This window comes from Procambarus clarkii, unplaced genomic scaffold, assembly GCF_040958095.1.
Source record: "Procambarus clarkii isolate CNS0578487 unplaced genomic scaffold, FALCON_Pclarkii_2.0 HiC_scaffold_428, whole genome shotgun sequence".
Classification (NCBI taxonomy): Eukaryota; Metazoa; Arthropoda; class Malacostraca; order Decapoda; family Cambaridae; genus Procambarus; species Procambarus clarkii.
The window spans coordinates 107,821-123,798 of record NW_027189461.1 but is presented as its reverse complement, the minus strand read 5'-3'; positions in this window follow the sequence as shown (position 1 = coordinate 123,798).

Below are 15,978 nucleotides of genomic sequence, written 5' to 3'. Positions count from 1 at the left end.
CAAAATGTTATTGATGATGCCTTATCCAGGGGATTTCCTGTTGCAGTGCCATAATATGTAGTGTTCTTTATTCATAAGATGTATGTAAATTTTGTATTATTTTTACTGTGTGAAATTTCATTGCTTTGTACTTTGATTTTAGTTGAAGCATTTCCATGTTGTATTTTCATGTTATATTTCATGCAGTCAAAAAAATGAAATCAACCTTCAGTTAATTTCATTTTTTTCTTAGGAGACGGGAGGGATGTTACGAATCTTACTAGGATTCTAACATTACTCTTGATTCTTATTACTTATTATCTTGTTCTATAATTAATTAATATAGCATCCAGTTGTATGATATAAGATTTTGTATGTTATATATTACAGCATGCTGTAGTGTGCCTGAGTTGCATTATATTGTATGAGGCTTTTGTGTTAGATTTCTCATGTAGTTTCTCCGTGTGGACGGTTGACCATATTTGGATATGGCCAGTGTGGGAACATTGTTGTCAATCGAGTGTTTATAGTTTTACCTTGATTAATTCCCATATTTGGTTGCCGTATTATTGTATGGAATGTTGTACCAGTGTTTACTACTCTTTAGATTGATAATGTTTTGAATATCATGTTCTGGTGATATTGTCTCAATAATTAATTTCATTCTATGATATTGCATGCTGAAGAATATTTGTGGCTATTATTTATACATTTAATTGTTGTCATGTTTGTCCCCCTAAGCATAAATATATTTTTCTCCATTTTATGCAGTGATGTATCTATACCCCTAGACATTTGTTGGCAAGGCCGATTTATTATCATTTCTCTACACTGCGGGGAGAAGAACCTTATTTAGTCTCAAGGGTGGTAACAGCCAGCCATCCCTCCAAATCATTCAGGCCCTCAGACGTGAAGTCTTAGGCCTCACGCTCCTACACAAACGTCATATTTGGGGTACACTAGTCAACCAAGCGAACCAGTACAAGAGAAAACCTGCCAGAGTCTGGGGAAAGATCAGACAACTCCTAGGATCGTCAAAGACGCCACTGTTGCACCTCAGCTATACATATACTGATGACAACAACGAGGTAATGACCACCAGAGTGGAAGATGCACAGCTGCAGGCTAATCTCATGGGATTAGTTTGGGAGGAAATCTTTACAGAAACAACAGCCAAATCAACAATGACAGCCACCATACAATCGACCAATGGGTTGCTGAAAATGTGGAGAACCTGTCTAGCAGGCCTCTAGTGGACACCGCACTCCTTGACCCTGACCACCCGATCACCCGACCCATCACCTTACGGGAGCTGATAGAAGTATTTAAGAAAACGAGGAACAAAGCGCCAGGTTTGTCAGGAATAACAGTCAACCAACTGAAGTGTCTACCTCTAAACTACCTGCAGTCCCTGATCAATGTCTTCAACGCCATCCTCGTCTCAGGCCACTACCCACAAGTATTTAAAACTGCCAAAATTATCTTTATCCTGAAGCCAGGCAAAAGCAAACATGTCCCTGGAAACTATAGGCCTATCTCCCTGTTGGAGTCGACAGGAAAGTGCTTTGAGAAAATACTGTCAAATCGTTTTAACTATTACATGGAGTACCACCATCTGTATACAGAAAAACAGTTTGGTTTTAGGAACCACAGATCAACGCAACATGCCATCAACATCATTTATGAGGCAGAACGCCGGTATCAGGAAACAGCACCAGACAGCATTAATAGCAACCAGAGATGTCAACAAGGCCTTTAACAGTCTATGGCATAATGGTCTGCTCTTCAAGCTGCAATTCATACCACACCACAACTGGACCCTCCTAAGACTAGTAAAAAAAAATTCTAAGCCACAGAACAATAATTCCAATGTTTAACAACAAGGAAGCTGAAGCCTTTATCCCGACAGCAGGAGTTCCTCAGGGATCGTGCATCAGCCCACTCCTCTTCAATCTCTTTGTAAACGATTTGCCACGCCCTATTTATAACGACACTATTATCACTCAATTCGCGGAGGATGTCATCCATGTAGTGTCGTCGATGCCTGCTGGCCAAGGAACTAAACACGATTCAATCATAAGGAAGACGAAAGAGGAACTAGCAGCCACAGCAAGTTGGGAACAAGACCGGAAAATCGTGACAAACCCTAACAAGATTCAATTGTGCTCGGTGGGCAGCTGGGCTAGTACACTCGGGGTTATCAACATTGGTGGCACGTTAATACAGGTACAGAACTCTACTACAATTCTAGGCTATGTTATATCGAGACTTTTGAATTCCACTGAGCATATCAATAAGAAAGTAGCCTTAGCCAAAGCACAATTAGCTCGGCTGTACCGATTCAGGCAAGCTCCACAGCATGTGAAGCTACATCTATACAGAATGCTTATTCGACCTATCCTAGAATACCCATACATCCCGCTTGCTCTTACTAAACAGTCAAATATGTTGAAGCTTCAAAGGGTTTAAAATAGAGCACTCAGATTTGTAGCAGAAGTGACACTTTCTGAGAAAATTTGGACCGACAGACTCCACATCCAATTAAAGATAGAACCGTTGAATAGACGCCTCCACAAACTGGAGCAGGTATACAAAATGTAAAGCAGGTATACAAAATGAAGTACACCAACTTACCACATCGTGACGACCCCTTTACGGTATACAACACTACTAACTATGAGACACGAGACCAGCCCCACAGTACAAGGAGGATGTCACTACAACAAAGAGTCAGCCACGGCCCAGGATACTTAGTTACCGAACACGTGAGGAGGATGGGGAATGGGAACCATTCATACCTAACAGGCACGAACTATGAACTAACAAGTCAACATCTGACACCAATACCTCTACCAACCAGGACAAAATCGTTGTATACTTCACCTACAAGCTGCCCTACCAACCACACATCTGCAAGTCACCACAGCACCGCTCTCCAGGTGCGGCACCAAGACTAGAACTGTGTCCTCGCATGGCACCTTCTCTCCTGTTGTGCAGCAGCTACAGCTTCCTGCTACTGGCACCCAGCAATCATTCAATCATAAAAAAAAATAATCATCATCTATGAGTGCAGTCTTGCCTCGCCATCAATTCATATATCAACTCATATCACTTCATAATCACTCTCAAAGCCAAAATGGTTGGGCCACTACCCTGTCCTTCCCCCTCTTTGCCCAACCTCCTAAATGGTTTCCTAAATCCTTCGCGTGCCTCTTCCATCCCTGCTTGCCAGCTCTTTGGACATTTTCGCTTCGCCTCGGCTCCTGGGTTTTCGCCGGTACTAGCTACACCGTACCATGACCTTCAGAGTTAAGGTTCCTAAAGAACCACGCATTCGGACGAGATGAAACACTCACCGCCGCGACCAACACCGTACTCTACGATATCCAGCAGGACGACGAGGGTGTCGTCCTCTCTGGCTTCTCTGAAGACGACCCTGAACGCCTGTTCACACCTGCCGCCACGTCTGTACACTATGAAGGGACCATCTTGGCCAGGAGAGTCAGCTCGTGGATCACCCAGCACGAGGTGGACGTCATCCTGGACAGCATCAGCTCTGAAAACGTCAACATGACAGCTGTCTCAGCCAAGATCACCACCACCACCAACAACCACACTCGCTCCACCTTGAAAGTGACCTTCACTACAGCTGCCGCAGCGGACCTGGCCGCCATCACCACAGGATTTAGGTGCTTAGGCGTCAACACACCACTTGCTTCAGTACACATGGAACGTTATTACGAGGTAAGCCAGTGCTACAAGTGCTACCAGTACTCTCACGAGACCAGGGAGTGCCCTCAAAGTGTGAGTAAGTGTAGAGTTAGTGGCCAGGACCACCACTATAAACAGTGTCGCGTCACGCGTTGTGTAGGTGATGACCATATTGCCATATCTCATCTGTGTCCTGTGTGCAATGATAAAATTAAGAAGCTTGCGAGAGCTGGAGGGGCTTCTGAGGCTCGTCGAGCTCCCTCACCGTTCAACTTGCCTGTAACGCTATGCGTATTAGTGGCTTTAGGTATTGTATGTATTTGCTCTATCTATAAATCCAACATTAGGTTTGTAAATCAACTATGTATGTACTCTTCCCGAATAAAAATTTATTTATTTATTTATTATTTACTTGCAAGCCGCCATTTTCTCGGAGCTCCCCGGAAAAGGAGGAGAAGGAGCCGCCCACCAGCGTCCCAGCCAATGGGGACCCAGCATGCAGTCCGGCAGCCAGCCAGCCAACCAATCACCGACCCAGCCTTCATCACCACCAGACTCCAGCCAATCGTCGACCAAGGTTTCGCCACGGCAGTTGCCGGATACTGCCACCGACCTTAACACTACATATGATATTATATGTTTAGCGAGTAAAATTACTGGCTCCAATTACTGTGAATTAATGAGAACTGTCAACCTCCTGTACGAGGCTGACGGTCTTCAGACCATTACCGTACCTGATGAAGTCTTCCCCACTTCCGCCTCAGCTTCCACCTCAGTTCCTGACCCTGACATTACTGTAAACACTGCCACACTTGTAGACCCGCTGTCTCTCACTGTTCCTCCAGCTGCTGGAGGAACCAGCTGCTGCTGACTCCACACCACCTGCTGCTGACCCTACACCACCTGCTGCTGACCCCAGATCACCTGCTGACCCCACACCACCTGCTGCTGACCACTGAAGAAAAGTGGTCCTAGACAGTGATCTTAGCTAGGTCTCTAGCCAACCCATTCTTGCACTTTCTTTAAGTCAATATTGACTTATTAAATAAGTGCATATGTGACATACTAATTTATTGTGAATATTTTAGTTTACCTTGAAAAGCTTCATAGAAAACACCGACCTTACCTAACCTTCTTAGTATGTTAAGATAGGCATCTTATTGCTTTGTAATTACAATTATTACTTAACGTATTATAGGTATAGGTTAAGTAATAATTGTAATTACGAAGCAATAAGATGCTTATCTTAACATACTAAGAAGGTTAGGTAAGGTTGTGTTTTCTATGAAGCTTTTCAAGGTAAACTGAAATATTCACAATAAATTAGTATGTCACATATGCATTTATTTAATAAGTCAATATTGACTATAAGAAATTGCGAGAATGGGTTGCTCTAGCACAAACTTTATCTTGAAATTTATTATTACTTTGTTTCATGTATGTGTCTATGTAATAGGTCTGTCCTGGTGATGAGTGTCCAGGTTCCCTGTTTGGTACCAGTGTATGGGTACATAATTTATTTTTTAATATTTGCATGCCTTTATGTTTCAATAAAATGTTGTAATGTTAAGTAATGTTTCTGTTGTGGTAAGAGGTAGTCTTACTATCAGTGTGTGCAGGGTGCATGGAGAGTGACCCTGGCACTATTGTCTTGTGCGGTATATGGATTGGCCCACAAGTATTCTGTAAACGTACGGTTCTGTTGATGAGTCTTCATGTTAGTTGTTTTTTTATTTTTCCCATGTTTTATAATTTTTATAACTCAAAGGTTTGGCTGTGGGTCATGAGGTACCCAGCAGATGTTTGGGGTATGTCCCACTTAGGTATAATGTTACCTGTTATTTTTAATTACTTAGATTTAAATGTTAGAGTAGGAATATTATATATATATTTTTTCATGTTGTTCATCATTTTATTTTGTATGTTTTGTTCTTCAGACCTTCTGAGAAAGACTTGCTAGCCTGCCTAGTGTGCAGGCAGGATATGTCATTGTTTCATAGTACTCTTTATTGCCATATATTGTAACATTGTAACTCAGGGTTGTATTATGAAGCCTTGTGTCATTACTTGTATTTTGACATTATATTATTTTTAGTTACTTGTAATTTTCCTGTTCCGTTAGGATTTTTTTTAATTTTTTTATATGTCATACTAGTTTTAAGGCGATTTTTGTTTTGGCCTTCCAGCCTTCCGGGGGAAGCCTTGCTGGACTGCCTCGGGTGCAGTCGGGATTTGCATTTTTTTTCATTGACATACTGTATTGTCATCCTATGTTCCTCGGAATTGTATCATGTGTGAGGGTATCATTGCTTGTATTTTTGCCAAGATTTTTTTTTTACTTTTGTTTCTTTCATTGTACATTTATGTGTTGTTCTTACTGAAGTGTAACTGTATAATGTACTTGGCATCGTGTTAATTTAGTTAGTTTACTTTTATCAATATGTCGCTGGCAATTTTTTTCTTTTAGGGTTTAGTTATGGTATTTTGGTTGAGTTAGGATAAGACAAAATTGGGCTTAATTATCATACACCCGATTTTGTCTTAACTCCGGGGAAAGGGAGCTGTAACACCCAGGACCTCCCCCCCTTTGAGTTCTCACCCAGGGAAGCCTTCTCCAAGAGGTCAGCCCAGATGACCTCTGGATTATCTTGTATGTTGATTAAAAAAATTCCTGGGTTAGTCTTAGTCAACTAGTTTCAAGTATTTAATATTTCATGATACTCTTGTAAAACATTGCAATGGAATTAGACCCCAAATTCTTCTGTGTAAACATCCATGGATCTCCCCCCCCCCCTTTAGCCAGGTCAGAGGTCAGTCACACACATAATTATTAACTCCTCTCTTGAAGAGTGTATGGTGAATGTCAAATAAGCTTAATTGAAAAATTCTTAAGTGTTTGTGCACGTGTGGCCCGACCCCCTTGCATTTTTGGTGTAGGTAGCAACAGCAAATCTCCCCCTCCCCTCTTTTCGGTTGTATATAGAGGTCCTGTAGAGACTTACTTGAAAGAGAGATTGCGGGACACCAGGGTCGAGAGTGGGTCCGTGAAGAACATCTCACAGCCAGGGAGAGACAGTGAATCCACCGGATGGAGAGACAGAGGTCTTAAGGTAATATGTTTGATCTCTGAGGTTTTGTTCCATGTCTAAGTTTCTTAACTCTTGCCCAGTGTTAGAGTAGGATTTATTAGTGGTGATTAGCATAATTTTGTTCTCAATAAACTCGTGTTAAATTTCCCGTCTGTGTCAATTGTTGAATCCTCTTAGCCTTTTTGGATATAGTGGGCTGACAACCGTCCCATAATTAATGACAGTTATAGAAAGTACTCTCCAAGTCAAGCAATGTTTCTTGCCTCGTTGCTTGATATAGTCTCAATAGTCAAGGCAGATGGTGGCAGCGTTTTTTAATCCTGTGTAGCATTTCCTTGCTGGCAGTGTACCTTCCGGTGTAACCATCATATGTCAGCTCTTATTGCAGTGTTCAATAACAGTGTTACCAAGTGCAACCGATAGGAAGTGTTACTCAGGATAAGTAGTAGCTTTATATTATTTAGTTTAGTTTATATATTTTATAGTGGTGTTACACCCACACCAGCTGCTGCTGACCCTACACCAGCTGCTGCTGACCCTACACCAGCTGCTGCTGCTGACCCTACACCAGCTGCTGCTGACCCTACACCAGCTGCTACTGACCCCACACCAGCTGCTGCTGACCCTACACCAGCTGCTGCTGACCCTACACCAGCTGCTGCTGACCCTACACCACCTGCTGCTGACCCTACACCACCTGCTGCTGACCCCACACCACCTGCTGCTGCTGACCCCACACCAGCTGCTGCTGACCCCACACCACCTGCTGCTGCTGACCCTACACCACCTGCTGCTGACCCCACACCAGCTACTGCTGACCCTACACCAGCTGCTGCTGACCCCACACCAGCTGCTGCTGACGCCACACCACCTGCTGCTGCTGACCCCACACCAGCTGCTGCTGACCCTACACCACCTGCTGCTGACCCCACACCACCTGCTGCTGCTGACCCCACACCAGCTGCTGCTGACCCTACACCACCTGCTGCTGCTAACCCTACACCAGCTGCTGCTGACCCTACACCAGCTGCTGCTGACCCTACACCAGCTGCTGCTGCTGACCCCACACCAGCTACTGCTGACCCTATACCACCTGCTGCTGCTGACCCCACACCAGCTGCTGCTGACCCCACACCAGCTGCTGCTGACCCTACACCACCTGCTGCTGACCCTACACCAGCTGCTGCTGCTGACCCCACACCAGCTGCTGCTGACCCTACACCACCTGCTGCTGCTGACCCTACACCACCTGCTGCTGACCCCACACCAGCTGCTGCTGACCCTACACCACATGCTGCTGACCCTACACCACCTGCTGCTGCTGACCCTACACCAGCTGCTGCTGCTGACCCTACACCACCTGCTGCTGACCCTACACCACCTGCTGCTGCTGACCCTACACCAGCTGCTGCTGCTGACCCTACACCACCTGCTGCTGACCCTACACCAGCTGCTGCCGACCCCACACCACCTGCTGCTGCTGACCCTACACCACCTGCTGCTGCTGACCCTACTCCACCTGCTGCTAACCCTACACCAGCTGCTGCTGCTGACCCTACACCACCTGCTGCTGTTGACCCTACACCAGCTGCTGCTGACCCTACACCACCTGCTGCTAACCCTATACCAGCTGCTGCCGACCCTACACCAGCTGCTGCCGACCCCACACCAGCTGCTGCTGACCCCACACCACCTGCTGCTGACCCCACACCACCTGCTGCCGACCCCACACCACCTGCTGCTGACCCCACACCAGCTGCTGCCGACCCTACACCAGCTGCTGCCGACCCTACACCAGCTGCTGCCGACCCCACACCAGCTGCTGCTGACCCCACACCACCTGCTGCTGACCCTACACCAGCTGCTGCTGACCCCACACCACCTGCTGCTGACCCTACACCACCTGCTGCTGACCCTACACCACCTGCTGCTGACCCCACACCAGCTGCTGCTGACCCCACACCACCTGCTGCTGACCCCACACCACCTGCTGCTGACCCCACACCACCTGCTGCTGACCCCACACCACCTGCTGCTGACCCTACACCAGCTGCTGCTGACCCTACACCAGCTGCTGCTGACCCTACACCACCTGCTGCTGACCCTACACCAGCTGCTGCTGACTCTACACCAGCTGCGTCTGACCCTACACCAGCTGCCGCTGACCCTACACCAGCTGCTGCTGACCCTACACCAGCTGCTGACTATACACCAGCTGCTGCTAACCCTACACCAGCTGCTGCTGACCCCACACCAGCTACTGCTGACCCCACACCAGCTACTGCTGACCCCACACCAGCTACTGCTGACCCCACACCAGCTACTGCTGACCCCACACCAGCTGCTGCTGACCCCACACCACCTGCTGCTGACCCCACACCACCTGCTGCCGACCCCACACCACCTGCTGCTGACCCCACACCAGCTGCTGCCGACCCTACACCAGCTGCTGCCGACCCTACACCAGCTGCTGCCGACCCCACACCAGCTGCTGCTGACCCCACACCACCTGCTGCTGACCCTACACCAGCTGCTGCTGACCCCACACCACCTGCTGCTGACCCTACACCACCTGCTGCTGACCCTACACCACCTGCTGCTGACCCCACACCAGCTGCTGCTGACCCCACACCACCTGCTGCTGACCCCACACCACCTGCTGCTGACCCCACACCACCTGCTGCTGACCCTACACCAGCTGCTGCTGACCCTACACCAGCTGCTGCTGACCCTACACCAGCTGCTGCTGACCCTACACCACCTGCTGCTGACCCTACACCAGCTGCTGCTGACTCTACACCAGCTGCGTCTGACCCTACACCAGCTGCCGCTGACCCTACACCAGCTGCTGCTGACCCTACACCAGCTGCTGACTATACACCAGCTGCTGCTAACCCTACTCTAGATAGGGTTTTGATCTAGATAGGGTTTTGAAATGGTCAAAGGATTGGCAGATGCAGTTTAATGCTGATAAATGTAAAGTTCTGAGGTTAGGTAATGATGATAGAGTTACAAGATACGAGCTAGATGGTGTTGTGATTGCGAAGTCGGATTGCGAAAGGGATCTGGGAGTTATGATTAGTAAGAATTTAAAACAAAAGGATCAATGCATAAATGTTCGTAATAAGGCAAATCGGACACTTGGATTTATTAATCGCAGCGTTAGTAACAAGACACCTGGTGTGGTTCTCAAGCTATATCTTGCTCTAGTTAGGCCCCATTTAGATTATGCAGTTCAGTTTTGGTCGCCATATTATAGAATGGATATAAATTCACTTGAACGTGTCCAGCGTAGGATGACTAAGTTAATTCCCCAAATTAGAAATCTTTCATATGAAGAAAGATTAACAAAGCTTAAGTTGCATTCACTGGAAAGGCGAAGAGTTAGGGGTGACATGATAGAGGTTTACAAGTGGATGAATAGACATAACCGGGGGGATATTAATAGGGTATTAAAAGTATCAACACAGGACAGAACACGAAACAATGGATATAAATTGGATAAGTTTAGATTTAGGAAAGACTTGGGTAAATACTGGTTCAGTAACAGGGTTGTTGATTTGTGGAACCAATTGCCGCGTAACATTGTGGAGGTGGGGTCCCTCGATTGTTTCAAGCACGGGTTGGACAAGTATATGAGTGGGATTGGGTGGTTATAGAATAGGAGCTGCCTCGTATGGGCCAATAGGCCTTCTGCAGTTACCTTTGTTCTTATGTTCTTATGTTCTTATGTTCTACACCAGCTGCTGCTGACCCCACACCAGCTACTGCTGACCCCACACCAGCTACTGCTGACCCCACACCAGCTACTGCTGACCCCACACCAGCTACTGCTGACCCCACACCACCTGCTGCTGACCCTACACCAGCTGCTGCTGCTGACCCTACACCAGCTGCCGCTGACCCTACACCAGCTGCTGCTGACCCCACACCAGCTACTGCTGACCCCACACCAGCTACTGCTGACCCCACACCAGCTACTGCTGACCCCACACCAACTACTGCTGACCCCACACCACCTGCTGCTGACCCCACAACACCTGATGCTGACCCCACACCACCTGCTGCTGCTAACCCTACACCAGCTGCTGCTGACCCTACACCAGCTGCTGCTGACCCTACACCAGCTGCTGCTGCTGACCCCACACCAGCTACTGCTGACCCTACACCACCTGCTGCTGACCCTACACCAGCTGCTGCTGCTGACCCCACACCAGCTGCTGCTGACCCTACACCACCTGCTGCTGCTGACCCTACACCACCTGCTGCTGACCCCACACCAGCTGCTGCTGACCCTACACCACATGCTGCTGACCCTACACCACCTGCTGCTGATGACCCTACACCAGCTGCTGCTGCTGACCCTACACCACCTGCTGCTGACCCTACACCACCTGCTGCTGCTGACCCTACACCAGCTGCTGCTGCTGACCCTACACCACCTGCTGCTGACCCTACACCAGCTGCTGCCGACCCCACACCACCTGCTGCTGCTGACCCTACACCACCTGCTGCTGCTGACCCTACACCACCTGCTGCTAACCCTACACCAGCTGCTGCTGCTGACCCTACACCACCTGCTGCTGTTGACCCTACACCAGCTGCTGCTGACCCTACACCACCTGCTGCTAACCCTACACCAGCTGCTGCCGACCCTACACCAGCTGCTGCCGACCCCACACCAGCTGCTGCTGACCCCACACCACCTGCTGCTGACCCCACACCACCTGCTGCCGACCCCACACCACCTGCTGCTGACCCCACACCAGCTGCTGCCGACCCTACACCAGCTGCTGCCGACCCCACACCAGCTGCTGCTGACCCCACACCACCTGCTGCTGACCCTACACCAGCTGCTGCTGACCCCACACCACCTGCTGCTGACCCTACACCACCTGCTGCTGACCCTACACCACCTGCTGCTGACCCCACACCAGCTGCTGCTGACCCCACACCACCTGCTGCTGACCCCACACCACCTGCTGCTGACCCCACACCACCTGCTGCTGACCCTACACCACCTGCTGCTGACCCCACACCACCTGCTGCTGACCCTACACCAGCTGCTGCTGACCCTACACCAGCTGCTGCTGACCCTACACCAGCTGCTGCTGACCCTACACCACCTGCTGCTGACCCTACACCAGCTGCTGCTGACTCTACACCAGCTGCGTCTGACCCTACACCAGCTGCCGCTGAGCCTACACCAGCTGCCGCTGACCCTACACCAGCTGCTGACTATACACCAGCTGCTGCTAACCCTACACCAGCTGCTGCTGACCCCACACCAGCTACTGCTGACCCCACACCAGCTACTGCTGACCCCACACCAGCTACTGCTGACCCCACACCAGCTACTGCTGACCCCACACCACCTGCTGCTGACCCTACACCAGCTGCTGCTGCTGACCCTACACCAGCTGCCGCTGACCCTACACCAGCTGCTGCTGACCCCACACCAGCTACTGCTGACCCCACACCAGCTACTGCTGACCCCACACCAACGACTGCTGACCCTACACCACCTGCTGCTGACCCCACACCAGCTGCTGCTGACCCCACACCACCTGCTGCTGACCCCACACCACCTGCTGCTGACCCCACACCACCTGCTGCTGACCCTACACCACCTGCTGCTGACCCCACACCACCTGCTGCTGACGCTACACCAGCTGCTGCTGACCCTACACCAGCTGCTGCTGACCCTACACCAGCTGCTGCTGACCCTACACCACCTGCTGCTGACCCTACACCAGCTGCTGCTGACTCTACACCAGCTGCGTCTGACCCTACACCAGCTGCCGCTGACCCTACACCAGCTGCCGCTGACCCTACACCAGCTGCTGACTATACACCAGCTGCTGCTAACCCTACACCAGCTGCTGCTGACCCCACACCAGCTACTGCTGACCCCACACCAGCTACTGCTGACCCCACACCAGCTACTGCTGACCCCACAACAGCTACTGCTGACCCCACACCACCTGCTGCTGACCCTACACCAGCTGCTGCTGCTGACCCTACACCAGCTGCCGCTGACCCTACACCAGCTGCTGCTGACCCCACACCAGCTACTGCTGACCCCACACCAGCTACTGCTGACCCCACACCAACTACTGCTGACCCCACACCACCTGCTGCTGACCCCACAACACCTGATGCTGACCCCACACCAGCTGCTGCTGATGACCCTACACCAGCTGCCGCTGAACCTACACCAGCTGCCGCTGACCCTACACCAGCTGCTGCTGCTGACCCTACACCAGCTGCTGCTGACTCTACACCAGCTGCTGCTGACCCTACACCAGCTGCTGCTGACTCTACACCAGCTGCTGCTGACTCTACACCAGCTGCTGCTGACCCCACACCAGCTGCTGCTGATCCTACACCAGCTGCTGCTGATCCTACACCAGCTGCTGCTGACCCTACACCAGCTGCTGCTGACCCTACACCAGCTGCTGCTGACCCTACACCAGCTGCTGCTGACCCTACACCAGCTGCTGCTGCTGACCCTACACCAGCTGCTGCTGACCCTACACCACCTGCTGCTGACCCCACACCAGCTGCTGCTGACCCTACACCACCTGCTGCTGACCCTACACCAGCTGCTGACTCTACACCAGCTGCTTCTGACCCTACACCAGCTGCTGCTGACCCTACACCAGCTGCTGCTGACTCTACACCAGCTGCGTCTGACCCTACACCAGCTGCCGCTGACCCTACACCAGCTGCCGCTGACCCTACACCAGCTGCTGACTATACACCAGCTGCTGCTAACCCTTCACCAGCTGCTGCTGACCCCACACCAGCTACTGCTGACCCCACACCAGCTACTGCTGACCCCACACCAGCTACTGCTGACCCCACACCAGCTACTGCTGACCCCACACCACCTGCTGCTGACCCTACACCAGCTGCTGCTGCTGACCCTACACCAGCTGCCGCTGACCCTACACCAGCTGCTGCTGACCCCACACCAGCTACTGCTGACCCCACACCAGCTACTGCTGACCCCACACCAACTACTGCTGACCCCACACCACCTGCTGCTGACCCCACAACACCTGATGCTGACCCCACACCAGCTGCTGCTGATGACCCTACACCAGCTGCCGCTGAACCTACACCAGCTGCCGCTGACCCTACACCAGCTGCTGCTGCTGACCCTACACCAGCTGCTGCTGACTCTACACCAGCTGCTGCTGACCCTACACCAGCTGCTGCTGACTCTACACCAGCTGCTGCTGACTCTACACCAGCTGTTGCTGACCCCACACCAGCTGCTGCTGATCCTACACCAGCTGCTGCTGATCCTACACCAGCTGCTGCTGACCCTACACCAGCTGCTGCTGACCCTACACCAGCTGCTGCTGACCCTACACCAGCTGCTGCTGACCCTACACCAGCTGCTGCCGACCCTGTGATATGAATCCATATATTTGATTCTAACATTCATCATGATAAATTTGTATGTCCATTATTTCTTTCCTCAGTTATTTAAATAAAACATTGTATCTTGTTGTGTTCCAGTATATATATGTTTGATTTAAATGAAGCAGGCTGTAGTGTGCCTGTATTTAATATTTGTTAATGCTATTGCATGTTCATTCCTGTGGGGGTGACCTTGGCGTCTCATGGAGGGATGACCATATTTGGGATGTTCCAGTATGGTGCAGTGTATCAAGCTAGCGTCACTGATTCACCCCTGTAATTATTCCTGTTTATTGATTGTAATTAATTTCTTATTTACACCTTTGCAGTGTTATATACATATAAGTTTAGTTATAATAATGTTCTTCAGTATTACTCTCTGATAGCAGAGTATCTAGAGGTTTCATGTTGTGAGAGGATGGTCTCAAGATTATCCCACAGCTGACTTGAATGGCTCATTGGAGTCTCGTCGTGGACGTGGTGGTGAGCAGACGTGTTTTGATTCGCTCTGCTACTGGCGTCTGGTGGGTGGACGTGTTTGTCGTCGCTGTTGGCCGGCGTGTTGACGGATGGGCGGATAACGTCACGCTGGGGGTGGTATATGTGCCATCATGGGCTCCTACACACCTCCACTAAAGCGGCAGGAGTCCATAGGACTCATGTTTAGTTGTCATGCTGATCCCGACCTTGTATCCACCACGATCTTCGAAGTGTTACAGATCAAGCAGGAAGAAATATTTGGTTACCAACCACTGCCAGGGAACAGAGTGGTGTTGAAATTTGAAAACAATGTGGCGTTTTCAGAGTTTCTTAAGAAGTATGATGATGACATTATAAGTTTACCTACTGGGAAAGGATCAGTACAAGTGATTAATTTGAGCAAAACGTTTACATACGTTTCTGTGAGGGATGCGCCATTTGAAATGTTGAACAGAACTATTATACACATACTGGAACAATATGGGAAAGTGGACAATGTTCGTTTTAATAAATATACGTATGGCCCAGGGAAAGGGTGTTTTAATGGAACACGAACAGTAAAGATGGAACTTCACCGTAATATTCCTTCATCAATGTCAGTAGCAGGTCATTATATTAAATTTATATACAATGTCCAAATGCAAACTTGTTTTAAGTGTGGGCGTACTGGTCACATGGCTGCTGCCTGCCAGGTGGAGGCATCGGAACGGATCAACATTTTTCATGAACATGACTTTCCGCCATTAATAGAGGATAGTGTATCAGGAAATGAACCCAATGTTGTAAATACTGTAGTTCCAGGTGAGGTAAATGAAGTAACCCACAACTCTGTAAGTGAGACGTCTGTGGGAGTGACTCCCAGTGCGAATGAGGCCGGTGAAGGTAACTTAGATCAGGACGATAATGGTCATGCAGACAAGGAGGGTGCAGATGACACTGCTCAGGACGATAATGGTCATGCAGACAAGGAGGGTGCAGATGACACTGCTCAGGACGATATTGGTAATGCGGACAAGGAAGGTGCAGATGACACTGCTCAGGACGATAATGGTAATGCAGACAAGGAGGGTGCAGATGACACTGCTCAGGACGATAATGGTAATGCAGACAAGGAAGGTGCAGATGACACTGCTCAGAACGATAATGGTAATGCAGACAAGGAGGGTGCAGATGACACTGCTCAGAACGATAATGGTAATGCAGACAAGGAGGGTGCAGATGACACTGCTCAGAACGATATTGGTAATGCGGACAAGGAAGGTGCAGATGACACTGCTCAGGACGATAA